The 27,578-nt window shown below is 41.6% G+C and overlaps 1 pseudogene; it reads right to left on the reverse strand.

Annotated features, from left to right (window-relative positions):
* Nucleotides 1-27,578, reverse strand: part of LOC140479462 (NAD(P) transhydrogenase, mitochondrial-like) — a 184,778-nt pseudogene that overhangs the window by 38,182 nt on the left and 119,018 nt on the right.

Genomic DNA, 27,578 nt, shown 5'->3' on the forward strand with positions numbered 1-27,578 from the left:
CAGCTTTTACAGCCACTCAAATGGGCAGACAAAATCTCAGTTTAATGTCTCATCCAAAAGATGGAATGTCTCTGGACATTGCTCTGGACTGGAATGTCAGCTTTGATAGTCATGATGAAGCCGAAAAGTGGGACTTCAATCGAGAACCTTGTGACTCAGGGGACATGTGCTGCCATCTCAGCCTTGACTGACAGAAGGCAAAAAGTATCAAGTTTGTAGATCAAGAGATCTACAAACATTTGGCCTGGAATGGGAGAAAGGCAGACAAAATGCTCAGGTAATATGCATTTGTTGCCCTCCTGAGATCTCCTCTTCAGTCTCAGTGGGTACTATATGGAACCTGTGACGGTATACACCTCTGAGTGATGACATTTCAAATGGATGAAAATAATGAAGGAGATCATTATCCAAGCAGGAACTGTGGACTACCTGGCAAAGCCAGCTTGTGCATACAGTAAATTATAATCAAAAGATGGTTAAAGATTCAAAACAATTTGACCAGCTGAAAACTGTCATCTGACTTCTAGAAAGGCTCCAGGCTTGGTCCTCATTAAGTTTAATTGGGGCAAGTGGAACATGAACCATGGTTTAATATTATTGCCACATTCATAAGGCCTGCGCACAAAGACTTTCGTGTGTAGAAAATTGCAAGCTTCAAAAAATGAGGGTTTTAATGCTCAGATAAGTAATTCTGAGACTAATATACTTAATACCATGGGGACACTTGAAATACTCTAATCATTGTTTCCATCAATAAGAGACCATCTGTATCTCTTCGAGCTGCAGGACTCATTGCAATATGTTTAATATTTAGCAGATTAGAATATTTAATAAACAAAGTCAGCAGGAGTATAATGTCCTTACATTTCCTATTTGAATTCATCTAATGTGCTGGAATAGCCTGGTTCTGAAGAAAGGTCACTGGACCCGAAATATTAACTCTGCTTTCTCTCCACAGATGCTGCCAGACCTGCTGAGTTCTTCCAGCCACTTCCGTTTTTGTTTCTGATTTTCAGCATCTGCAGTTCTTTCAGTTTTAAGTAAAAGAGGGATGATCTTACGGTATGGTGGTAGTGTGCACTTTCAGCTTAGGGGTGTGAGTTCAAGACTCACCTATTCTGAAGGTATGCAAGAACATCGCTAAATAAATAGCTGAGAAAATATTATTGCACTAAGAAAGAAAAGCAACCTAATGGGAATGAGCCAACTCACATAACCAATTAAATTGTTGACCTGTTTTTGAAAGTTTTTTAGAATCAACAAATGCAGTGACTTGATAAATTAGCTTTCATTGAGCTCAAAAGGACATGCCTTCTCTGAATATTTAATGCAGTTAAGGAACACAACCAGAGGAGCATCGATGTGGGGTAATCAGACCATGAGGGGCACAGATAAGGTGAATAGCAAGTGTCTTTTCCCGAGGGGTGGGGGGGGGTTCAAATCTAAGGGGCACATCTTTAAGGTGAGAGGAGAAAGGACAGGAGGAAATCTTTTTTGACACAGTGTGTCACCCGTGTGTGGAATGAACTTCCAAAGGAACTGGTGGATGCAGGTTCAGTTATAACATTGAAAAGACACTTAAATAAGTACATTAATATGAAATGTTTGGAGGGATATAGGCCAAAAGCAAGTAGCTGGGACTAGTTTAATTTAAAGACATGGTCAGTGTGTATGAGTTAGACCCAAGGGTCTGTTTCCATACTGTATGACTCTATTATGAAGGAGGAGAAAGTGAGGACTGCCGATGCTGGAGATCAGAGTGGAGAGTGTGGTGCTGGAAAAGCACAACAGGTCAGGCAGCATCCGAGGAAGAGGAAAATCAGCATTTCGGGCAATAGCCCATCATCAAAAAGGGCTTATGTCCGAAATGTCAATTCTCCTGGTCCTCGGATGCTGCCTGACCTGCTGTGCTTTTCCAGCACTTAACTCTCGACTCTATCCAAGAAGATAGAACAGCATGTGGATAAGTGCAGTATACTTCGAAGAGCATAAAGCAGCTTCAAAAAGTACTCCGAACATTTTAGTTTCCTCTCAGATGGCAATGTGTCCAGAAGGTCATGCAGGGTATAGATCTGCACTGTCCATTACCCTCTGAAGGATAGGAGTGGTGACGATCTTTGCAATGTACAGATCTTGTAAAACTCAAGTAGCTCTCCAATGTATGCGTAAATCACTTTGAACCAAACATGGAACTCTGAAACAGTAAAACCAATCACACACCAGTAGAGTCATAGAGTAATACAGCATGGAAACAGGCTCTTCGGCCCACCTTGTCCATGCCCACCAGGTTTCCTAAACTGAACTAGTCCCATTTGCCTGTGTTTCACCCATAATCCCCTAAACCTTTCCTTTCTATGTAAAATACTTTGACTATACTCGAGTCCCTTTGGCGTGAACTTGGTAAATGCATTGGTGAGTATGTCGATATGCTCAGTCTCATTATGACTGGGATCAAGGTTTGTGAAATCCATTGTAAGAATCTCTATAGGTCTCTTGGCAACCAGGGATCCCACACTGGGGTCAAGTCACTTCCCTGCTATGGGCAAAGTACACCCCTCACAATTTCAACAGTAGTCATCAATACCAGCAGCTCTCCTGGGCCAGTAACACTGCCCTCTGGTCAGGGCAACCATCTTTCCCAGCGCGTGGTGTCCAGCTTGATCTGACACCTGAGGCTTTCAAGGAGAATGAATTGCTTCACCTCTCACTCCTTGTCATTAGCCAGCCAATAGATGTTTCCAACCCCCTTCCAGATCCTCTTCCCGCAACTTAAAAGCTTCATGCCTGTTTGTACTCACTGCCTCTGGGCTGGTAGATGTTGGACCTTACAGTAAAGGTGCAGTTTACAGGTGCCTGCCTTAACCTGTTGAAGCTAAGGGCCAAGGTGAAATCTGCCTCGACCTATTTGGACCCGGTTTGTAACATGTTCTTTGATGGCACTCTGTTGAATCTTTTTCTGAATGTTCCAAGGAATTGGGATTGAACATAGGGTATAGGCATGGAGTCAGCCACAGACTCCAGCAGCATGGTAGGGCCAGTTTCCCTCCCATGTTTGCATCAGCTTTTCCTGACCTGACCAGGATCTGAAATCAAAACTGAGTAAGTTTAGCAGCTCATTGGGTCCCTGATGCTCACAGATTGGAGTATGATTGAAAATAGTTGAATGGGTTGTTGCCTGTAAACACTTCAAACTCCACACCTATCAGATGGCTCTGAATGTCTGGGCAATAGTCCACCTCTGAGCTAGTAGGCTGATTCAGGGTGGAGTCTGAATTTAGAATCATAGAATGCCTACAGTGTGTAAACAAGTCCACACCGACCCTAGAAAGGGTAACCCACCCAGACCCATTCCCCTAACCTAATATTCTTTGTTCACCCCTGACTAGGGCACCTAACCTACACCTCCCTGAACACTATGGGCAATTTAGCATGTCCAATTCACCTGACCTGCACACCTTTGGATTGTGGCAGGAAACAGAGCCCGGAGAACACCAACGTTGATAAGGGGAGAAGGTAAAAACTCCACAGACAGTGCTCAAGGCGGGAATCAAACCTGGGTCTGTGGTGCTGTGAGGCAACAGTGCTAACCACTGAGCCACTATGCTGCCCATTTTCCATATTTCTTTCATTTAGCTTGAAATACCAATTGACAGCATTACTCTTTCTAGCCCTTGAACCAGCGACAGCACCATCTCTGGGCCTAGGCCCAGAGATGGTGCTGTCGCTGGTTCAAGGGCTAGAAAGAGTAATGCTGTCAACTGGTATTTCAAGCTAAATGAAAGAAATATGGAAAATGGGCAGCATAGTGGCTCAGTGGTTAGCACTGTTGCCTCACAGCACCACAGACCCAGGTTTGATTCCCGCCTTGAGCACTGTCTGTGGAGTTTTTACCTTCTCCCCTTATCAACGTTGGTGTTCTCCGGGCTCTGTTTCCTGCCACAATCCAAAGGTGTGCAGGTCAGGTGAATTGGACATGCTAAATTGCCCATAGTGTTCAGGGAGGTGTAGGTTAGGTGCCCTAGTCAGGGGTGAACAAAGAATATTAGGTTAGGGGAATGGGTCTGGGTGGGTTACCCTTTCTAGGGTCGGTGTGGACTTGTTTACACACTGTAGGCATTCTATGATTCTAAATTCAGACTCCACCCTGAATCAGCCTACTAGCTCAGAGGTGGACTATTGCCCAGACATTCAGAGCCATCTGATAGGTGTGGAGTTTGAAGTGTTTACAGGCAACAACCCATTCAACTATTTTCAATCATACTCCAATCTGTGAGCATCAGGGACCCAATGAGCTGCTAAACTTACTCAGTTTTGATTTCAGATCCCGGTCAGGTCAGGAAAAGCTGATGCAAACATGGGAGGGAAACTGGCCCTACCATGCTGCTGGAGTCTGTGGCTGACTCCATGCCTATACCCTATGTTCAATCCCAATTCCTTGGAACATTCAGAAAAAGATTCAACAGAGTGCCATCAAAGAACATGTTACAAACCGGGTCCAAATAGGGTGCAGAAGGAGTCTTCACACGCTGGGGCTGACCTCCATGTGATGCTCCTTGCAGTATCGCAACTTGTCCATCCTTTCCCAACCATTCCTTCAGCATTCTCTGATTTCCTCAGTGATTCATGGGGATACAAGCTGTGCATTGCCTTAAACTTCCTACAATAACCATCTAGAGCACATAGTTCCTTCCCCATTTTAGACTGGGGCCAATTCTCTACTGCTCAGATTTTCTCATCATCAGGGCACAGTGCCATGCTTGGTAACAAGGTGTCTCAGGTAGAAATGCTCCAGCTGCCCTGCTCAATGCCCTCTCTTTGCCACCTGCTGCTGAAACAGGGTGGCAAGTTTTAATAAATGGTATGTTACAAGGATCTGTCCTGGGGCATCAATTACTTACAATTTAAATAAATGAATTTGACGCGCAGACCAAAGTTATGGTTGCTTACTTTACTAATGACACAAAGCTGGATAGTAATGCAACTGGTGAGGAGAACATAAGAAGACTATAAAGGGATATAGGTATGTTAAGTTAGTGGGCAAAGGTCTGGCAAATGTAGTATAATGTGGAAAATTACAACATTGTCCATTTTTTCAGGAAGCATATTGCCTAAATGGTGAGAGATTGCAGTGCTCTGAAATGCGGAGAGACGTTGATGTCCTAGTGCATGAATTGCAAAGGCTTATATGTAGAAACATCACAGTATGAGGGGCAGCTCCTGGTTTACTGCATCAGAAGTATGGTACAGCTGACATTATATGGCACCAGTGATGTGAACACTGTAAAGCCTGGCAGCAGCAAGCACATCCATCTCTCTTGCCACCATTCCACATGCAGGGCTCCAAAGAGGCCAGCTGTGTACTTAATAAGCTGAAGAACAGACGATTATGTGAGAAATGTTAACCTTGTCCATGATGGACCAGCATCCATGACAAAAATGGAAAATTTCAGCCCAATAAGCAGTTAAACACACTGGCTTGTAGTTGCTGCACTTACCTTAACATCCTTCATTGAAAAGGGTGAAATATTTGTAATTTCCTGTCCTCTGGCATCAATCCTGTGTCTAAGAAAGTCTGAAGGATTGTGGCCGCTGCAATTTTCACTAGCACATCCCTCAATATCCTTGGAAACATCACATCTGGTCCTGGTGCCTTATAAACTTTGAGGTGGTGGCATAGCAATGACATCACTGGACTAATAATCCAGAGGCCCAGGCTAATGCTGTCGGGACATTTGTTCAAACCCCACTATGGCAACTGGTGGAACTTCAACTTAATTTGACTTGGCAGAGAAATATATCCAAATATCATGATGACACAAAGTTATGTGTAAGTTTATGTCATAGAATTATAGAATCCCTACATTGCAGAGAGTGGCCATTTGGCCCCTTGAATTACCACCAACCCCATCCCATTCCCATTCCACATTTACCATGGGTAATCCACCGACTCAATCCCAGGACGCTATGGCCAATCCACCTAACCTGCACATCTTTGGACTGTGGGAGGAAACTGGGGTGCACAGTGGAAACCCATACAGACAAAGAGAGAATGTACACAGACCCAAGGCTCAAATCGAACCCTGGTTCCTAATGCTGTGAGGTAGCCATGCTAACCACTGAGCCTACCGCGCTACTAGATGGCAGCATTAAATGACATAGGGATATTTATAGAGGAAGTGAATTGGCAAAATGGGGGAAGATGGAGTTAAATGTAATCAAGCATGGATCCAAAAAATTATTGATGAGGGCACTTTCTAGATGGTGTAAAGTTAAATACCGTGGATGTACAAAGACACATGGAGGGTTAGATGCATAAATCTTTAAAATGTCAGAAACAAATGCAGAAAACAATCAAGAGAGCTAGCTGCAATGCTGGCCTTTATATCTAGAGGACAGGAGTACAAGGATGCAGAAGTAATTCTCCAGGTGTACAAAACCCACTTGGGGTACTGTGTCACAGTCATACAATCATATAGCGCGAAAACAGACCCTTTAGTCCAACTTGTCCATGTCATTTCAATTCTGGGAAGAAGATCAACCTACCTAAGCATTTCATAATTTCATAGATTTTTATCAAGTCTCTCCTCTGCCTCCACTGCTCTAGAGAAAACAACCCAAGTTTTTCTCGCCTCTCCTTAAAACTCATACCCTCTAATCAACGGAGAACAGATGTAGAAAGAACTTCAACACACCAAGGATGGTCCATGTTTCTTCAGTGGTAGCAAGATCAGTTGTTAATTTTAAATCTGAGATAGCTACATTTTTATTTAGAGAAGGTAAAAAGGGATATGTGCCAATGGCAAATACATGGAGGAAGAGATCAGCAATGATCTCACTGAATGGTGGAATAAGTTTGAGGGGCTGAAGGCCTATTCCTGTTCCTATATTCCAATAAGAATAGACCACCTATCCAATACCTCTTTGTTATAATTGTAAATCATTTTGACAGAATTGACTTCTCTCTCTCTCCATGGTCTGGGTAGCACTAGTAAAGACATATGCAAAGTATTCATTTATCGCCTCAGATATTTCTCCCTTGCCTCCATGTGTAAATCACCGTTTTGATTTCTTTAATCAGTGCCCGTCCTCTTTTTACCACCCTTTCACTATTTATTTGCCTGTAGAAGATTCTAGAATTTCCTTTTGTGTTGTCTGCCAATCTCTTTTCATAGTCCATCTTTGTTTCCCTTATTTGCTTTTCACAATCCCTCTAAATATCTACACACAGAGTAGTTCTCAATAGTATTTTTTTACCTGATATCTGTTATAAACACACTTCTTTTTTAGATTAATTTCTATCTCTGAAAGTTCTATCGAAAGATCAGCGGACTCAAAACATTGTTTTTCTTTCTACAGATGTTGCCAAACCTGCTGAGTTTCTCTAGTTACCTACTAAAACTGGCTTTCCCCAATTTTATTATTCCTACCCTACTCTATTTCGTATCTCTTTCCATAGTCACCCTAAACCTTATGATACAGGAATCACTGTCCTCTAAAGGGTCACCTTTGAACACTTACAAAGTCATAGAGTCATACAGCATGGAAAGAGACCCTTCAGTCCAACTAATCCATGCCAACCATGTTACCAAACTAAAGTAGTCTCACCTGCCTGCATTTGGCCCATATCCCTCCAAACCTTTCCTATTCATGTACTTATCCAAATATTTTGTAAACATTTCAACAATACCTGCATCCACCATTTCGTCTGGCAGTTCAAACCACTCTCTGTAAAAAGGTTGTCCCTCATGTCCGTTATAAAACTTTCTCCTCTCAACTTAAAAATATGTCCCCTAGTTTTGAACTCCTCCATCTTAGGGAATAGACCCTTGCTATTCACCTTATCTTTGTCCCTCATGAGTTTATAAACTTCCATAAATTCCTCGACCTCCTAAGTTTCGGTGAAAAAAGTCCCAGGCTATCCAGCCTATTTTTAAATTCAAACCTTCCCTCCTGGCATCATCCTGTTAAGCTTTTTCTCAACCCTCTCCAGTTTAACAGGGTAAGCATACAGTACTCCAGAAGAGGCCTCACCAATGTCCTCAACAACCTCAAAATGATGTCCCAATGATGTCCCAATTCCTATATTTAAAAGCAACTGTGCTAATGCCATCTCTACCTGTGACACAAACTTCAAAGAACTAAATTCCTGAACCCCTAGGTCAGGGATGGGGAACCTGCGGCCTTAAAGCCACATGCGGCCGTCTAGGCCATTGTGTGTGGCCTTTTGAATGAATCCAAATTTTGCAGAACAAATCTTTTATTTTTTATTAATGTGTTTTTCTCGTCCTTCATTATTTTATTTTAATCTTAAAATGAATGTATTTAAAATGCCAGAGAGTAAAAGAAAATCCAACGAAATAATCCTCACAGACTGACCGCCACAATTAAAAAATTGGTAAGTCATAAAGGCTATTTCGATACTTGCTATGCTCATGATTTAGTTATAATGCGACTCTAGAATGTACGTTATCTTCCCCGCCTGACTGGCGCCACTACCACCTGAGGATGGTTGGCGAGAGCCTGTGGGTATCCAGTACGCCAGTGTTTATCAACTTATGACAACAGTGCACGTGGCTTTCCATTTGAAATGAAGTTTGAGAATAGTTACACAGTCTAACCGCATCAACATTTATATAATTGAAGTTTCTTGGATGCGGCCTATTAGATTACAACTAACATAATGCGGCCTTCCAACATGAAAAAGTTCCCCACCTCTGCCCTAGGTCTTTCCGTTCTACAACACGACCCAAGACCCTACCATTAATTGCATTATTTCTGCCTTTGTTTGTTTTACCAAAATGTAATACCTTTGGCCCAGCTCACTCTGAGAACCAGGCTGAGCATTGTTTCCATTCCAAAAGGACTGCAAACATACTGCAGAAACTTCATAGTGAATACACTCTCATGACTTTTGTCACTCCTTTTACATGAAAACTATCCTAGTCTAAACTCAGATAATTAAAGGCCCCTTTAAAGATTTTTGCATTCTCTGTAATTTCCTTGTAAATTGGTTCAACATCCTTCCTGCTCACTTCAACCTTAAAAGTTTTGTAAAGATGAAGAATGGATTCGATAGCTCAGGAGCAGAGTTTGTAATCGAAACAGCGGACAACAGCTTCAATCTTTCCGAAAATTAATTACAGAAATTTCTCGTCATCAGGCCAGGATTTCAGATTAGCAGTAAGTAACTTAGTGATAGTTGGAGTTGATGGTAGTGATGATGAAGTAGAGTTGGGTGTTACCAGATTCCAAAGGGAAACTCATGGATGATGTTAGCAATGGTGGGGGAATGGGTAAAGAAACCATTACAGGTTATACTCTGGCTATGACAGTCCTAACCAGCTGGCAATGCACAAAGTCCAGGAAGTGATTAAACATCTTAACCCACAAGCCAAATGTATTCTGGAGGGTACATACTGAACTTTCTTTCCTTGGTTTATGAGTATTTTGACAAGTTCAGCGATGGGGTACTGAGCTTTAGCAGCACAAAGACCATATCCTATAAAAGGTACAAGATGTTTTGTTTTCATAAAATATGCTAATACAAACCTTAAACTGGATATTATTACAAAATTTCATTTTCTTTTTGGGCTTAACTTCAAAGATTACAACTAGAGAGATAACAATGATAAAACAAAGTTAAAATATAAAACTTGGGCATGTTATTTAATAAGAATACATTCATAATAGAACAACTATATATCTCAATGAAGCTCCTGCATTATAAAATAAGAATTTATTTGGTAGCTGTATTACATTTGTAGATAGGTGATGGCATAGTGGTAATGTCAATAGAGCATATAATGCAGAACCACAGGCTAATGCTGTAGGGATATCAATTCACATGCTATCATAGTGGATGGTGATATCTGAATTCAATGAAATTAGATTGCAAGCATATCATCTGCAGTTGTGAGAACGAAAGGGGTAGGAGCTTAGTGATCCTCCATTAGGGATGTAACTGCCATGGTAACCAAAACACATAAGCAAGAGCTGGGCAGAAAGGGGATCCCATTGCCATGACATCTACATTGATTTACATGGTGTCATTTAAACAGAACTCAACTGAATGGGGTTTTAAGGCCAGATTAAGAAGAAGTGTGATGTTTAACAAGACTTTATGACCCACCGTGACCTTAACATCTGAGAGTGGATTACCAAGAAATCCATAGGAGCTGCTATGATTGCATCTGCAACTTGATAAGCACTGTGGGACTTTTCATCATAGTATATCATCCATGATAACTGGATGTTAATTACAGGTGTTAGAAATAATTTGAGCATGTGTAGATTGATTATATTACTGTTCTAAACAATATACAAAAGGTATTACAAATCCAACCTATCCAATTACCATCCATCAACCATTAGCAAAGTGGTGGAAGAGGTCATCAACTATCAAGCAGCATTTACTTGACAATAACCTGCTCACTGACACTCAGTTTGGGCTCCACCAGGGCCACTCAGCTCCTAGCCTCATTACATCCTTGGTCCAACCTGGACAAGAAAGGTTCCAGAGGTGAGGTGAGAGTGACTGCCTCAAGGTTACATTTGACCGAGTGTGACATCAAGGAGGCTGAGCAAAACTGCAGTCAATGGAAATCATGTTCAAAAACCTCTACTTGTATAAAGGAAGATCGTTGTGGTTGTTGCAGGTCAGTTATTTCAGCACCAGGGCATCTCCGGAGGAGTTCCTCAAGGTAATGATTTTTTACCCAATTATCATCAGCTGCTTTATCAATGACATTTTCTCTAAGGTCAAAAGTAGGAACGTTCACTATAAGGAACACAAAGAGAGTTCCTGTATTTTCACGGTGTGATAGGAAAGGAGCAAAAATGTAGCTCCTAGTTGGGATGATATGTAGGTTGAAGAGGAATGTGCCAGTGCTGGTGTCTCCTTGCATGTACTGCCCTTGTCTTTCCAGATGGTATTTCTAAATGGTAGACAGAGTTTCCAGTGTGTGCAGGTGATGAAAGGAGTAAACAATGAAAGTGTTGGATGGGCTGCTTTGTCATAGATGGGGTCAAGCTTCTTGACGGATAGTGGATTGGGGAGTCAGGAGGGTCCAGTCTCTGACCGATCTTGCAGTCACAGTATTTATGTAGCTAGACTATTTCAGTTTCCTGTCAATGGTAATGTCTAGGAAATTGATAGAGGTGGAGGGAGAAGAGGCATTCAGTGATGGCAATGCCAATGAATGTCAAGCACAGATAATTAGATTCTCGCTTGCTGGAGATAGTCATTGCCTATAAATTCTGTGGCATCAATACGACTTGCTACTTATCAGTCAAAGCATCTGGATATTATCTTGCTGCATATGGAAATAAACTGAGGAGTTGTGAATGGTACTGAACATTGTGCAGTTATCGGCAAAATAAACATTTATTCCTACTCATTGCTTCCTGTGTGCCAACCAGTTCTCTATCCAAGTCAGTACTCTGTCCCCCCATCCTATGCAACTTAAATCCAAGCTTCACTACCTAAGAAGTCACAAATGGTGATGAACATTCCTAGTCCTGACCTTATGATGGTGGGAAGACCATTGATGAAGTAGTTGAAAATGGTCAGGTCTAAGGCAATATACCCTGAGGAACTCCTGCAGAGATGTCCTGGGACTGAGATGATTGACCTTCAACAAGCAAACCCATCTTCCTTTGTTCTAGATATGACACCAACCAATTGTATTGTATTCAGTGTGATTACTCACTTGTTCATTGTTAGTTCAGGAACTTGCTTAATAACTTTAACAAAAGGAGAAGATATTTAAACATTGATACTCTATGGTTTTCCAAGATTGGTATGATAAGATCTCATGAGGGCAAAACAAGGATTTCCAAATTTTGATTAAACTATGATTACATGCAATCTTGTGCAACACAATTTTATTAGCATAATGCACAAAGGAAAACACAGCCTAAAACTGCATTCTGGTGACAGAAGGTTTGGAGACTACAAATGATGACTAAACAAACAGTCATCTGTTGCTTGAGCTCTCATCTAGGGGAACAGATCAAATCTATGATATATGCAAATAAAATCACAACTCATAGGATGGAGGATAGAAAACAACATTAAACACATGCTGTTATACTTGAACTCAAACACTGGATTAAAAGTGCAATAATTGCTTTTAATATATTTAGTCATCCATTATTTTATTCTGAAAAGAAAGTGTCAGTTATCTATAAGTATTTTTTAAAAATCAAAGCAATTTCTTTGAAAAATGTTAACCAATAGTGCATGTGACAATAAAGCTTAAATTATAAAAATTCAAAATCAAATCAAATAGCAGTTACCAATGTAGGCTAATAGAACTGCAATTCTCATGGAAAACTGGGTAATAAAAACCACTCACACTTATTCCCTGGCTGCAGTGGCTACACTGAGCTCTTAACCTCTTCGTTCTCCCTGACTCCACATCTAATTTTGTGGTTAAAAACCACCACAATACACTGGAGTCTGTAATGAAACTTCCTACCTTTGAAGCATGCAAAGTTTGTTCCACTAAGGAGTTCAAGAATGTGATGCAGGACAATAAAAAAAATCTCTTTTACTTAGTTTGTTACTTTACAGAAGGAAACAAGAAGTCAAAACTTTTCTCACACTCATCAGGAGTAGATTACAAGAAACAGACTTCAGGAAGGGTCACAAATTTAGACAGGATAAGTAGAAGGCACTGATTGTTTGGGCCATCACTGGCAGCAGGAACAGTTAACAGTTAACATTAATTCTCAGTCAGACAGGTAGATTCTCATTAGTCGGCAAGTTGCCTTTGGGAATGCTGTAGGCATTCACAGTGTCCATGGCTCCTTTTTACATTACAAAAAGGGGCAATCTTACTATTTCTTTTTTCCCTACATAAAGCAGCGCTCAATGTATTAGTAGATGTAGATTCAAACACTTGCAAATGCATCACAGTGGCAGCTTGATTAATGATATTAAATTAGAACAGTCAGGACTACTTATGGAAGAGTATGTTGCCTTGGAAGGTTTTTGAAGGGGGTTTACAAGAATGATCTCAGGGAGGAAGGAGTCTGTACTCAGCGTAGTTTAGAAGGATGGGGGAAGATCTGATTGAAAGTTACAGAAAACTGAGAGGCCTGAATACAGCAGATGTGGAGATATTTCCACTAGGAGGACCCGAGATGCAGCTTCAGGGTAAAGGGATGACCGTGTATAACTGAGATGAGGAGGAATTTCTTTAGCCAGATGGTGGTGAATCTGTGGAACTCATGGCCTCCTGTGGCAAAGTCACTGAGGTAATTTAAGACAGAGATAGTTAGGTTCTTCATTAGTAAGGGGATTAAAGGTTACAGAGAGAAGACAGAATGCGGCTGGGTAACATATTAGTCATTATCAAATAGTGGAGCCGACTCGATGGGCTGAATGACCTAATTCTGCTCCTATACCTAATGGCCTTCTGGCCCATCACCTCCCACCCAAACCCCATGCCCCTCTTAACCTTCATTCCATCTCCATGTCAATTCATACACCAAGGCATACCCAACCCCCTTTCATATCAACCATGCCACCTCCATAGCCCTCAACCACGATCTGTCATCAGCAGACTTCAGGAATCATGTGGAGATAAAAACATTAAATTTATAAAAATCTATTACAGTTCATGGACACTAGACATTGTTACAAACTGGCATTCAATCATCTAAAACATCTTTAATCTCAAGTGGCTCTAATCTATTCAGATCCCATATCAACTACATTTAATTCTTTAAACTGTAAAGTCAGAGTCTTCTGCTGAGATGATTATGGCTTTTGAAACTCAGCCAAGCATTTACTTTGAAACAATAATGTCCTGTACACAATGTTAATAAAGACGCATTTTCTTTTCTAACCTATGTCAGATGGTATGTCAATCAAGTATTAATTAGAATTAAAATTACTACAGTATAGAAACAGGCCCTTTGGCCTAACAGGTCCACACCGACTCTCCAAAGAGTATCCCACCCAGACCCATTACCCTACCGTATTACTCTACATTTCCCCTGACTAATGCACCTAGTCTACACATCCCTGAACACTATGGGCAATTTAGAACATAGAACATAGAACAGTACAGCACAGAACAGGCCCTTCAGCCCACGATGTTGTGCCAACCACTGATCCTCATGTATGCACCCTTAAATTTCTGTGACCATATGCATGTTCAGGAGTCTCTTAAATGTCCCCAATGACCCTGCCAATTTAGCTTAGCCAATTCACCTAACCTGCACATCTTTGGAGTGTGGGAGGAAACCCACACAGGCAAGGGGAGAACATGCAAACTCCACACAGTCGCTCGAGGCTGGAATCGAACCCGGGTCCCTGGTGCTGTGAAGCAGCAGTGCTAGTCACTGAGCCACTGTGACACCCTTCACCCCAAGGCTGCGCCTTGGGTCGTACTAATGGAAACATCTCCACATCAGCTGTATTCAGGCCTCTCAGTTTTCTGTAAGTTTCAATTAGATCTCCCTTCATCCTTCTAAACTCTGCTGAGTACAGACCCAAGCACTTCCTCCCTGCGATCATTCTTGTTAAGTAGTGCAGTAGAGGGTTTTATTTAACTCTCAAGAAGGCTTAATCTGAGTTGTTTTCATTTTGCAAGAGTGGTCGTTTAAAATACTTCATGAAACTTGAACAATATTTCCTATTATTTTTAGTTTCTCAATTTGTGTTTCCGACATTGTGGGTTAGGAGAAAATGAAGTCTGTTTGAACTCAGCATTATGTTCGAATCCTTCTGGAGTTTGGGTTCCAGCCTATACGAGTCATTCCCCACCGACTGCTAAAAAAAATGGGATCTGTTGGCCACGGAAGGTCTCACCCATTATTTTAATTATCCACGGAGTCTTCCCAATTCCATGAAACTCTGACACTTTTGCTGCAGGGGGCGAGACACAACTAGTGCAGTCAAGCTTTAGTGAAAACTGGAACAAGCATCTCTAAGGAGAATCTGATTAATTATCAGAAGCTTGAAGTGAACCTCAAATGTAGAGGTAGCAGTCAACAGGAATGACCACCTTGGATGACTGTACAACTGGTTGGAACATATTTCAGAATCCTAACACTCGAGTAACCAAGCAGCTGTTTCTTAGATTATTACTTTTATCTCTCTTTCTCAAAACATTACAACTGTAATCATTGTTGTAGCCATTTTAATTTTCCTGCAACTATTTTGAACTTGTAATCACGGATACAAATAAACTAGCATGATTAAGCATATACAACCTTTGATTCAATATTAGACTAATCGGTGGACCCTCTAACTTCAAAAAAAGTTGATCTTGTTACACTAATCTTGCCTCACACACCTCCTGTGCAGTGTAACCAGTATGCCTCATTCTGTCTAAGCACCCTATGATCTGTATTTCTTGCTTGCTATGATCGGCATGTACTGCTTGCAAACAAAGCTTTACACTGTACTTAGGTACACATGACTAAAATAAATCAAATCAAAATCAATCATCAATTTGTTCACTTTACAATTCATATGTCAAAGTGAATAATAAGTGTCAGTAAGGGTTTTCAACTGTTCTAACGTTGCAAAAGTAGCGTTCTTCTAAAGCAGCCCCTCCTGTCTCTGACCTCCATCAGTCATTGAAATCCCATTGTGCTATCCTGTAATTCTCTTTCTTTTATTCACTATTTACAATTGTTTATTCTGGTAGCTCCTGTACTTCCAATGTCCCTTGCTAGCACAATGTGCAAGTGGGCAGCACAGTGGCAAGCACTGCTGCCTCACAGCGCCAGAGACCTGGGTTCAATTCCCGCCTCAGACTCTCTGTGTGGAGTTTGCACATTCTCCCTGTGTCTGCATGGGTTTCCTCCCACAATCCAAAAATGTGCAGGTTAGCTGAATTGGCCATGCTAAATTGCCCGTAGTGTTAGGTGAAGGGGTAAATTTAGGGGAATGGGTCTGGGTGGGTTGCGTGTTGGTGTGGACTTGTTGGGCCAAAGGGCCTGTCTCTACACTGTAAGTAATCTAAAACAGCAATCTCCTGCTGAACTGAAGTTCCCAACAGTTGCTGCTACAGTCTTATGCCAAAAAACATCTCTGCCCTAAAACCTTTAGTAATGCTCAAAATTGTGGTTTTCATTCAACGGACTAAAACATGTCTGACCTGGTGTTCAAAATTCATCTTTCCATTTATATCTTCCTTTTTTAATTTGTACAAATTGATCCAGTAATAAATCCTTAACAAGAAAAATACTGATCTATAACCGATTTTTTAGTGGAGTTGTCCCCAAAGTCTGTGGACAAATACATGGTTAATGGGTTCATACTGTTCTTTTTGCTTTTCTGCTGATAAAATTATCAAAGAAAATAAGGTCCCATATGTGGATGATTTGGTTGAATCGGATATGACCGTAATAAATGAGAGAAATCATGACTTAATTATCATTGCTTTTGTTTCCTCCCTACAGAAAGCTCTCTTTCTCATTTTCCTCACTATCAGGGCCAACTAGTACAGAACTGACCATGCCTCAAATTGGAGTTTCCATATTCCAGGATACAGTACATTGATACACCTGCATATCCTCCATTATACAGCTGAATATCTTGAATAACACACCGTTAACTATGTAAGTTAGCTTGCTGAGCTGGAAGGTTTGTTTTTAGATGTTTTGTCACCATGACTGGATAACATCATCACTGAGAGTCTCTGGTGAAGTGCTGCTGGTTTGTCCCACCTCTCTATTTGTAGGTCTTGTTTTCTTAAAGTGGGGATTGCGAACAAACCGTTACGTAATTGTTATAAAAATTAATTCGCATTAGTGAGGTTCTTATCTGAAAAGGTTTACTCGCGATTTGGGGTTTAAAAGTCTGAATGAACACATGATTTTTGCCTGATAGTTTCTTCTCATCCAAACTGGTTAACAATATAAGGGGTTAAAGAATCAATACAGCAAAAGCAACGTAACCAGAATGAAGACCAAACATAAGCCCTCTGTAGGCATGTCTGATTAACAGTCTACAAGTGGTCCTTCCGACATTTCATAGTCAACAACTCAGTGCCTAACCCGAAGTTGAACTTCAAATGATGTGCCAACACAAACAGTAGATACTTGGTTACATTTAAAGTACAACTGCTTATCATACTCTCCAATCATTTAAACTCCATAGGTGAGGGCATTTTCATCATTCGGTTAAGATTACTTTTTCACTTACAAGTCTTTATATTTATCAAAACAATATTTCAAATGTTTTAAAATTGCCTGTAAATAGTGCAATTGAAGATTGAGATGAAGGCGCATTATTAAAATTTTTTAAACTCTGCTCACCCTGTTCATATTACCTTCCTGAGTTCGAGATGCCTGATTTCTGAAGAAGAACAGCTAAGTTCTACAGCTGAAAATCTCAGATTTTTCTATGATTCCATCATTTGAATTAACCTGCTCCTTCATGTTGTCTTTTGCCCAAGTACAACAGAGTTTGAGTTTATATACATGTAAAGGTAAAGTGTAAATTTGCCACAGTTTTAGCAGACTATAGGCACCGCTCTCCTGTTAGAGACAGATAACTGATGGTGGTTTAACCTGAGGGTCACCACACCTCACACAATGGAGAGGGTGAAAAGGAGAATCCTTTGTGGTAACTTCAGCCAGTGTGGGAATTGAACTCACATTGTTGGCATCACTCTACATTGAAAACCAGCTGTCTAGCAGCCGGGTTAACCAACCTCCAGTTATATACATGCATGAATGTGTAAAATTCCAATTAGCGATGTGATGTTTAGATTTTCATATTAGGGAAAAACCCCTACTAACAACGGATTGTCTGCTAATGCTAACAGCACTGGTAACAACATTTTAAAATCACTTGGAGATTGCACCAAACTCCTTGCACAGCACCTGCAACAAACCCCATGCGCAGTGTGAGGCACGCTCCTGAAGGTTGTCCTATTAGATAGAAGAGTACGGCACAGAACAGGCCCTTTGGCCTACGATGTTGTGCCAAGATTTAATTCTAATGTAAAATATAGTAACTTCACCTACGCACCCCTCAACTCACTGCTATCCATGTGCATATCCAACAGTCGCTTAAATGTCCCCAATGACTCTGCTTCCACTATCACAGCTGGCAACGCATTCCATGTATTCATAACTCTCTGCGTAAAGAACCTACCTCTGACGTCTCCTTTATATCTTCCCCCTGATATCTTCAAACTATGACTTCTCGTACCAGTCAATGCTGCCCTGGGGAAAAGTCTCTGGCTATTGACTCTATCTATTCCTCTCATTATTTTGTACACCTCAATCAGGTCTCCTCTCTTCCTCCTTCTCTCCAGAGAGAAAAATCCGAGCTTATTCAACCTTTCTTCATAAGGCAAGCTCTCCAGTCCAGGCAGCATCCTGGTAGACCTTCTTTGCACCCTCTCCAAAGCCTCTCTATCTTTTTTATAGTAGGGCGACCAGAACTGGACACAATATTCCAAGTGTGGTCTCACCAGGGACTTGTGGAGCTGCAGAAAAACCTCACGGCTCTTAAACTATTCTGGAGTCTGGGTCAGATGCCAACCATAGTGAAGCTTCAGCTGTTCAATACACGCCTAAAATTGGTTCTCATTCACTTGATTTAATGTTTGATTAGCCAGCCAGAAAAAAGTAGGAAAGTAGCATAATCACATTTTCCCAATATAAGATGGATGGATTGGTTTAAAATAAGAAAAATAACGTGCCAAGTAAAAACTGAAAAAGACATGTATTTGCTTTGCACCTTCCATGAACCTAAAATGTTACAGCGTTTCACAACAAAATGAGTACTTGTTGAATTTGAGTGATAAATATAGAGAAGGATATCAATTGAAGTGTGAACATCAGTTGAGATTGCTATTTCCAGTTGACTCTCCCAGTTGAGAATGCTTTGCTTCAGTAGAGGTCTGAGTTATCCTTAAGCATGGATTATAAGAGATTTTACAAATGTTTTTTACAAATATTTCTAGCTTCTGCTGGACTTCCTATCTCCTATTCCTTGCATTATTATGCAGGGTCATTTCCTTTGAGGACTTTCCAATGGTCCATCAAATCCTTAGTGGAGGATGCTGGAAACTCTGGAGGTAATAAATTTTTTTTTCCTGAGTTGTGGTGACCAATTGACACAGCTCCAAAGGAAATTGTCAATTGTATTCCAGGATTCATGGCTGGAATTCACTCCGGTCTAATGCTGGCAGAAATATGGTGGCTGGGGGCACTTAATTGCGGTAGAGGCCGTATGTCAATCTGATGACATCAGATAAACTTCCTTCAATAAAGTCACAGGAAAGAAGGGGCTGATGTGAAAATGTCACTTGCTCAGTTCAGCTTGCTTGCTGAAGAGAGAACTATTGATGATGTAGAACAAGTGCTATAATACAGGCTGAGCGATAGACCCTGCCAATGTCAGGAATTATTCTGGATTAGTGGTGCTGGAAGAGCACAGCAGTTCAGGCAGCATCCAAGGAGCTTCGAAATCGACGTTTCGGGCAAAAACCCTTCATCAGGAATAAAGGCAGTGAGCCTGGAGCATGGAGAGATAAGCTCGAGGAGGGTGGGGGTGGGGAGAGAGTAGCATAGAGTACAATGGGTGAATGGGGGAGGGGATCGAAGGTGATAGGTCAGGGTCTGGATTAGTGGTGCTGGAATTAGGTGAACAGGGCTCATAAGTTACAAGGCCAACCTGTGTGCCGGTCTACTGACCTTCTTCACAATGCAATTGTTTTGGCCGGTGTGGGTGCAGCGCCAGGGAAATAATTTAACTCCTTAAAAGCATTGCTAAAAATACGAAGACTGACTAGAATTTCATAGCTGGCCTCCAGCTTCCCAACATGACGAGGGCCAGATTGTGTCAGGACAGCACCCACAGGCTGGCTTGATTACCAATTGAACCTCCTGCAATTTACCCATGGTTCAGGGATTAATAGGAGGCGCACTGTTTTCCCAGGAATACATTGAAATGATCACCTACCAAACCTTACCAGATTTGCCAGTGGTTTATTGAGGGGGGTTTCTTGTTTCACATCTGATAGCCAATCAGCATGGGCGAGGGAGGGGAGCCTGGATTGCAGACATTGGAATTCACATCGCTGCCCCTTCATCTGACCTCCCTGCTTTCCCCTCACTCTCTGATACGCATCTATCTGAGACCTTCTCCTCCTCCCCCAGATCCGCTCCATCCTTCCTTCACTCACCTGCATCGAAGGATCCAGCTACAAGCCATGGCAAAGACTCTGCAGCAATACTTCCAGTACCATGGCTGACAGTGATGCTGCCATCAATGAAGATTGTTCGGAATCTCCAGGCGGGATGGAGGGGTCTACCTCCCTTTGGGGTCCGAAATCCCAGGGGCGCCCTCATTACCCTACTAAACCTGGTTAAGCCTTCCTGATGAATCGGTGTGCACCTCCCAACTATTTTCTAACTAGTTCTGAGACCCACGTCACCCTACATTAAATCCAGCCTCGTGACATTTTCACAGAAGATAAACATTCAATAAAAGTCAAAACTGAAAACTATTTTGTCTTTGAATGCTGTTGAATGAATTCCAAGTAAAACCAAAGGAAATGGGGCAAACCCAACGTGGTAAACATCATGTGCAACGTTATTTAAAATTTGAAAAGGTCTCTTGCACAGTTACACATGGTATTTCTACACAAAGCAGGAATGACAGATCTAAAAAGTCATCCAAAAGCATGGTCATTGACCACAGGAATTTCAAACCTCCCAAGCCAACTCTAAATCCCAAGTTTCTTCTTAAAGCATCCTCAGAAAAAAAAGTATGTTTACTTTTCCTCTAAACACTGACCTGGAGTAATGATGATATCATTGGCATTGCTGATCATCCCAATTGTTTGGTCCACACTGATTTCAGTGTGAGTGCCTTTGATTTCCATGGGTTTACCAATGCCAGTAGATGAATTGCCGTAACTACCAACAATCACATTAACCAGAGAGCGGTTCATGGCCTACAAATAAAAAGCTTTATGTAATAAGTTTTGTCACATTTGATTCGCTTCCTCTTTTGCTGCTTCAGTACAGCACAGGAATTTACTTGGTAGCTTTATAAGAATTTTGTGGAGAACAACAGAATTGAAACAACAGAGACTTTAAAAAGAGGAAAAGCTGCTTGTTAAATCAGTGCACTGGGATATTTACAGCAACAGCAGTCTGTCTCCCTGTGGTAATTTTTAATAACTGCAACATAATATACATTTCCTGCAATAATTTGCCTAAAATTGGTCTGGCAAATATATTTCCCGATTCTTTATGGGGGTGAGGAAATAAGATCTTTCTAAACCTCTGAAAAACAAAAGGAAGCAGAAGACAGAAAATGTGTCAAATTTCAAGGTTTTGAGTCAGATCATCTTGTAGATACACTCTCTGCACTTGTATTGCTTAAGATTCACATTTGCTAAAGTCACTTAAATGAGAAAAGAATGCAAGTTCCTAAGGAGGTGAAATAAACATTTTGTCACAAAATGCAGATCTCAGATGCTCTGAAAGCCAGGACGTTATTTAAATCCTTGATTTTGTAAACAGAGGGAAGTTTTATGTAGGACTTTGGGTGCAAATGGCTCTCCTAAGCCAGCATTGTGTCAGGAATAGTCACCCAGCAGCATTTTCAAAGAAGGTATCATTGGACACTCATACCTCTACTAAGGATGGCAGGGGTGGGTGCATTAGAAGCTGAGGTCTGACAGGAGGCTGCCAACTATGGAAGGAGCTGCAATCCACCATTCCAGATACAAACAAAAAGATAGAGGGCACCTCCAAGCAAATTTAAATTCCAAATTTTGAATTTAGAATTGGCCATAACTGCTAGACCACCATTGTGGAGGGCAACAGTGGCAGTGTGCACTGCTGGCTCTCTGCTCTGGAACCAGGGAGTCACGTGTTACAGTCATGTGGGTGGAAAATAGCCCAGAGGCAGTATAATGCCAATAACCCAGCATGCTAGTCAGTGATGTGAAATTATATGGTTTCCCACTTTTGTCCTTGCACTTATACTGGAACAAATATCCTGCCCCAGGCCACAGAAAGTGTATTTATGTTTGACCACTGTAAGTTCTAGCCTAAGCTACAACTAGCAAGAGCATGCCTATGTCTGAGAACACAGAGGAGCAACCAGTCAACATAAAGCTATTGGAATAGAAACAGAAAGATAGAAAGCAAGAGGAAGGCTGTAAGGCTTGTGGGAAATGAAAGCCTGGATATAGAAGGGCCAAAGGACATCAAATATATTAAATGAGAAGGGAGGAACAAGAATAAGGATCTTTATCAAAATAACAATGTATGTGCTCCTTTTCTGCCCAAAATTAATATGTTTTGAAATGGAAAGTGGTTTTGCTTGCTTTACCTGCAAACAGCACTTAGCCAATCTCTTGACACAAACAAAATGATTGTCTCAGTACACATGACAATAAATTCAATTCAATTCAATTCAGATTCAAGGTTGGGTGCAAATGAAGTGCTGTGTTCACATTTATTCCACATCTTGTGTTGTGGGTTAACATTTCTGAGACCCACTCAGTCTCGTTTGGATGAGGGAGTCCGTCATGATATCATGGGAAGTCGATAATGGTCATTGAGTTCTGCTCTTCTATTTGGTCGAATGTGAAACAGTCTGGAAAACCCATAGTCTTTAGGTGTTGGTACCCTTAAATAATGCAATGTGTGAATTCCATAAATGGCTGTGAGGTGTCCTCACTTCTCTCCATTTTAAATAGGTTTTTGCCAGAGGCTTGACATTGTCTATGGTCCAAATGCCAAAGTCACATGACTTACCTCAGCCCACTTAAGTTTTTTGGTGTCCATTTTTATAAGTATGGATTGACAATTCATAATATGACACGTCTGTAGTGGGTAACTCTGAATGGAGTTTCCTTGTGAAGCAAAAGGAAATAAACTCATCCATTCTGCACATATTCTGACAGTCAAGCAGGAAGCTAGTACCATTAATTACCCTCTTTATTCAAAAAAAAACAAATTCAGTTTTTTTTTCAAATCTCAAATTGTGTTTTTTTCTCATGGCTGTTCATTGATATCTGTATGTAAGGTTTCAGAGACTGTAATACCAATAGACCGATGATTCACAAGGCTTTTAGTGGTTGAGGGGAGTTCAAATTCCACACTGACTCATATGGTGGGCTCAGATTTCACACGTTCAAGGTCTGCTCCCAAGTCAGTCCAATGTAAATGCCTCTGCCTGTTTTGATATGCTGCATGTAAAGCTCTTAACCCTTTCATGGATGCTTCCACTAACCATGGTTTCTGCAATCTTGTTCCTCAGATGATTCTGTACCTTGTCCTCAGTGGGCTCAGAAAGTGAAGCACTGGGTATGTCTTGAATCTGGCCCTGTGATGGTTTAGTGGACAATTTCATTTTCTTGTAGCTTCTGAAAGTGCAGCACACCTTTGGGTAAGTTGATGTTTCTTTTCCCTTCACCTTAGGGCTGTACTTGTCCTTAATGTGCCCCATGTTTCCTGAGAGACTCCTGCCAATAGGCGGCTTCTAATTTCCACTGGACTCCCCTAACGAACTTTAGCTGGGCAAGGTATCACCTTTGTTGTCTAGTTTGGGAAGTTCCTCTATTCCTTGACAATTCCTGAGAGAAGCTATCTGCTAACCAGACCACTGGTTCAGACCCTTAATTCTTTTTCAATTTTATAGGCCAGGCCTTGGCTTCTGAACTTTTGTGGGTTCTATCCTCTTAGACTGAGGGGCACCTGAAATTCAGTAGGTTCTTACCTAGCCTTCTCGATTCTTTATTGCCTTTCCTTCAGTTCCCTAATCCTTCCTGCCCTGCCACTCCTCTGAATTTATAGATTTCCTCAGCTCTTTTTGGCTAAGCAGTGTTTTGCTGTTTCCCTTCTGTTTCCCCATGCTTTGTGAAATGCTTTGGACCCTCTGGACACAGAACCTAGCAAGTCACTTCCAAGTAATAGGTCTACCCTCAGTCTGGGTAAGCTTGGTACAACCCCAGCTGTGACTCATCAACTTATTCTGTCAGTAAATCTTTATGAAGGGAACCTTTAATCATGTGTCTGTAACCTCTTTGACCAACAATTGGGGTGGTATTTCAGTGACCTTCACTGCAAGTACTGTTTAAAGGCAACCTGTGTCTCTTATGGTTATTTCTCTCCTCAAAGCTTTTGATACTAAAGCAGTTATCTTTCCTTTAAGCAAGAAACTTTGGTGGGTATACTGACCTACCACAACCATGTTTGCATCTGGGCTCAGTGCCTTCAAAGTTACAGACATGACTCTAATCCCTAACCTGTGTTGATCTTTTGAAAAACCAATAGCTTTCTTAGAATTTCAAAGATGGTCCAGTCAGGCCCTTCCCAACTTTCGCCAGTATGTCAAAGAAAACTGTTCTTTTTAAATTGGGGATTAGTCAGCCCTGCCTTTTCGACTCTTCTTTCCACTCGAGTCAATCTGTGTTTCATCTCCCTCCATCTTGTCTCTCCCCAGCTTGTACGAGTCACTAAATTAAAATAGGTCTCATGTTAAGAGTTTTGTGGGTCAACTCTCAGCCGTAATGGCCTTGTCTCTAACTATCAGATGCCTTCACACCTCTATATGAGGTTGAAGACTGTACAGGAGGCAATTTTTAATTCATTCAGCAGGGCTATTTTTCCTGGGCAGGACTAAGCATCATCAATACTTAGGGATAGCAGCCGCTGGTCAAATGCAAATTATTACAAATTCTTCTGAATTTGAGGAAAATTTGATAAGACTGTTTATAAGATTTATGGACCTGTTGGTCCTCCACCTCCAGAATCGATTTAGGTTTGTAGACACTTGGAATAGCAGCTTTTGTCTATTCATAGTTTGCACCAATGTCGGGGTGAACAGGGAATAAATCTCTGGGAGTTTCTATGAGGACAATCCAGACTTCTCCCAGCCTTGTTAACAGATCTGCTAAATTCTTAAAGGATGGAAGAAGGTTCCCACATCAGAGATTGCTGAAAAAGTTCAGCAGGCTTGGTAATATCTGTGGAGAGTAATCAATTAATCTTTTGGGTCGAGTGACCCTTCCTGTTCTGAATTAACTGTGATTTCTCTCCATAGCTGCTGCCAGACCTACTGAAATTTTCCAGCAATTTCTGTTTTTGTTTCTGATTTACAGCAGCTGCAGTTCTTTTCGGTTTTTATTAAGGTCTCTATATCCTCAGCCTCATTCTTGAACTAGTTAGGAATGAATAACTTCACAAAGCAAAGCTTATCTCTAAGCTCTGGTATTTTAGCACTCCCCCAAGACCTTACAACTAGCTAAAGTCAAGCTCTCCCATGTTGCTTCAGTCTATCTCAGGTCCCCATTTGATTGCACTTGGAATTCCTTCTCAAGCTTCTCCAGCTGGGAGGTTGCTTTCTCTCTCATTCCTTCTCTAGTTCCCACTTGCTGGAAACTCAAACTCCAGCCTCCACATCTTGAGGTACATTTTTGCCTTTTTTTATTCCCAGAACCTCTAGCTGCTTTGATTCTGGCTGAGGCTAAGAAGTTTATCAAATATCTTTAGTACCTTGGGCTTCATGTCGGAATGCTATAGATTAAATTCTATTGCTTAGTTACGCATTATAGCTGTTCTATCATTGTGTGCACTCTTTTCACCAAGGTTAAGTAATCCTGTTGCTCAAAGCTTTTATGTCAAAATGAGCCATTTTATGGTGCAATCTTGGTATTCACAAATATTGCTTTTTCTTTATTCACAGGCCATGGACGTCACTGAGTGGATCAGCATCCAATGCTCATCATTGGTTCCCCTTGAGAAGTGGTAGTGAGCTGCCTTCTGGAACTGCTACAATCCATTGTTGTAGGTCAGTCCATTGCTGAAGGTAGACCCATTGTGCCATTAGGGAGGGAGTTCCAGGATTTAGTTGCAGTAACACTGAAGTAACAGTGATATATTTCCAAGTCAGGGTGGTGAATGACTTGGAGCGAATTCATAGGAAGTGCTGCTCCTACGTATCTGCAGTCCCTGTCATTCTGGAGAGGAGTGTTCATAAGGGAGTTTGGAAAGTGCTCTCTAAGAAGCACTGGACAATTTCTGCAGACGGTACGCGTTGCTGTTCCTGAGTAGTAGAAAGTGAGATCAGAGTCAAATAGTGGGGAGCTGGAAAAGCACAGCTGGTCAGGCACCATCCAAGGAGCAGGAAAGTTGACGTTTTGGGCATAAGCCCTTAATCAGGAATGAGGCTTGTGGGCCAAGGGGGTTAGAGATAAATGGGAGGGGAGTGGGCAGGGGAGAAGGTAGTTGAGGTTGCAATAAGTAGGTGAAGGTGAGGGGTGAAAGTGATAGGTTGGAGAGAAGGGTGGAGCAGATAGGTGGGGAGGAAAATGGATTGGTAGGATTGTTCAAGAGGGCAGTGCCGAGTTGGAAAGTTAGATCTGAAATAAGGTGTGCGGAGGGGAAATTGGAAACCTGGTGAAATCCACATTGATCCTATGGAGTTGGAGGATCCCAGGCGTGGGTGGTTAGGGCTTGGCGGTGGAGGAGGCCTAGGACCTACATGTCCTTGGGAGAGTGGGAGGGGGAGTTTAAAGTGTTCAGCCACAGGGCAGTGGGTTTGGTTGGTGGTGTCCCAGAGATGTTCTCTGAAACATTCCACAAGTTGGCGTACTGTCTCCCAAACTCCACCCTCTTCTCTGGCCCATTATTTTTACCCCAACCTTCATCTACCTATCGCATTCCCAGCTACTTCCCCACTCCCCCCAGCATCTCCCTCCTCCAATTTATCCACCAGCCCCCCTTGACCCACAAGCCTCATTCCTGATGGAAGGACTTATGCCCGAAACGTCGACCCTCCTGCTCCTTGGATGCTGCCTGACTGGCTGTGCTTCTGAGTGGTGGAGGGAATGGCTGTTTGAGAAGTGTGATACCTATCAAGCGGTTGCTTTGTCCTGAAAGGTGTCAAGATTCTTAATTGTAATTGGAGCTGCACTCATTTAGGCAAGTGTAAATTATTCCACAGCACTCCAGATTTGTCTCTTGTAGTTTATAAACAGAAATGAAGAAGTCAGAACATTAGTCACTCGCTGTGGGATTACTAGCCTCTGATCCACTCTTGCAGCTGCAGTACTTATATGGTTAGTTGAGTTCCATTTCTGGACAATGGTAACCTCCAGGATATTGATATGGGAATGCCAGTGACATCATGGGCTTATAGAAAGATTCTCTCTCATTGGAGATGGTCATTGCTAGGAACTTATGTGGCATGAATGCTATTTGCTACTTGTCAGCCCAACTTGGATATTGCACAGGTACTGCTGTGTTTAAACATGGCCTCCTTCAGTATCTGAGGAGTCAGGAATGGTGCTGATCATTTTGTAATCATCAGCAAACATCTCCAATTCTGACCTTATAATGGGGGGGAAGGTCACTGATGAAACAGCTGAAGGTGGTCAGGTCTAAAACTGCTGCAGTTCCTTTCATATTTATCTCAACAATTTGTGCTATGTTATTTTTCTCAACAACAACCATTTTTTTTAAAGTCAGATTCTTTTTTCTTTTCTTTTTTTGGTTCATTTGCTCCAAAGGATTTAAATTCTGAGGACTAACCCCAATTCCATCACAAACAGAATATATGTACTCTCTTATCA

This window comes from Chiloscyllium punctatum, chromosome 1 (genome assembly GCF_047496795.1).
Source record: "Chiloscyllium punctatum isolate Juve2018m chromosome 1, sChiPun1.3, whole genome shotgun sequence".
Taxonomy (NCBI): Eukaryota; Metazoa; Chordata; class Chondrichthyes; order Orectolobiformes; family Hemiscylliidae; genus Chiloscyllium; species Chiloscyllium punctatum.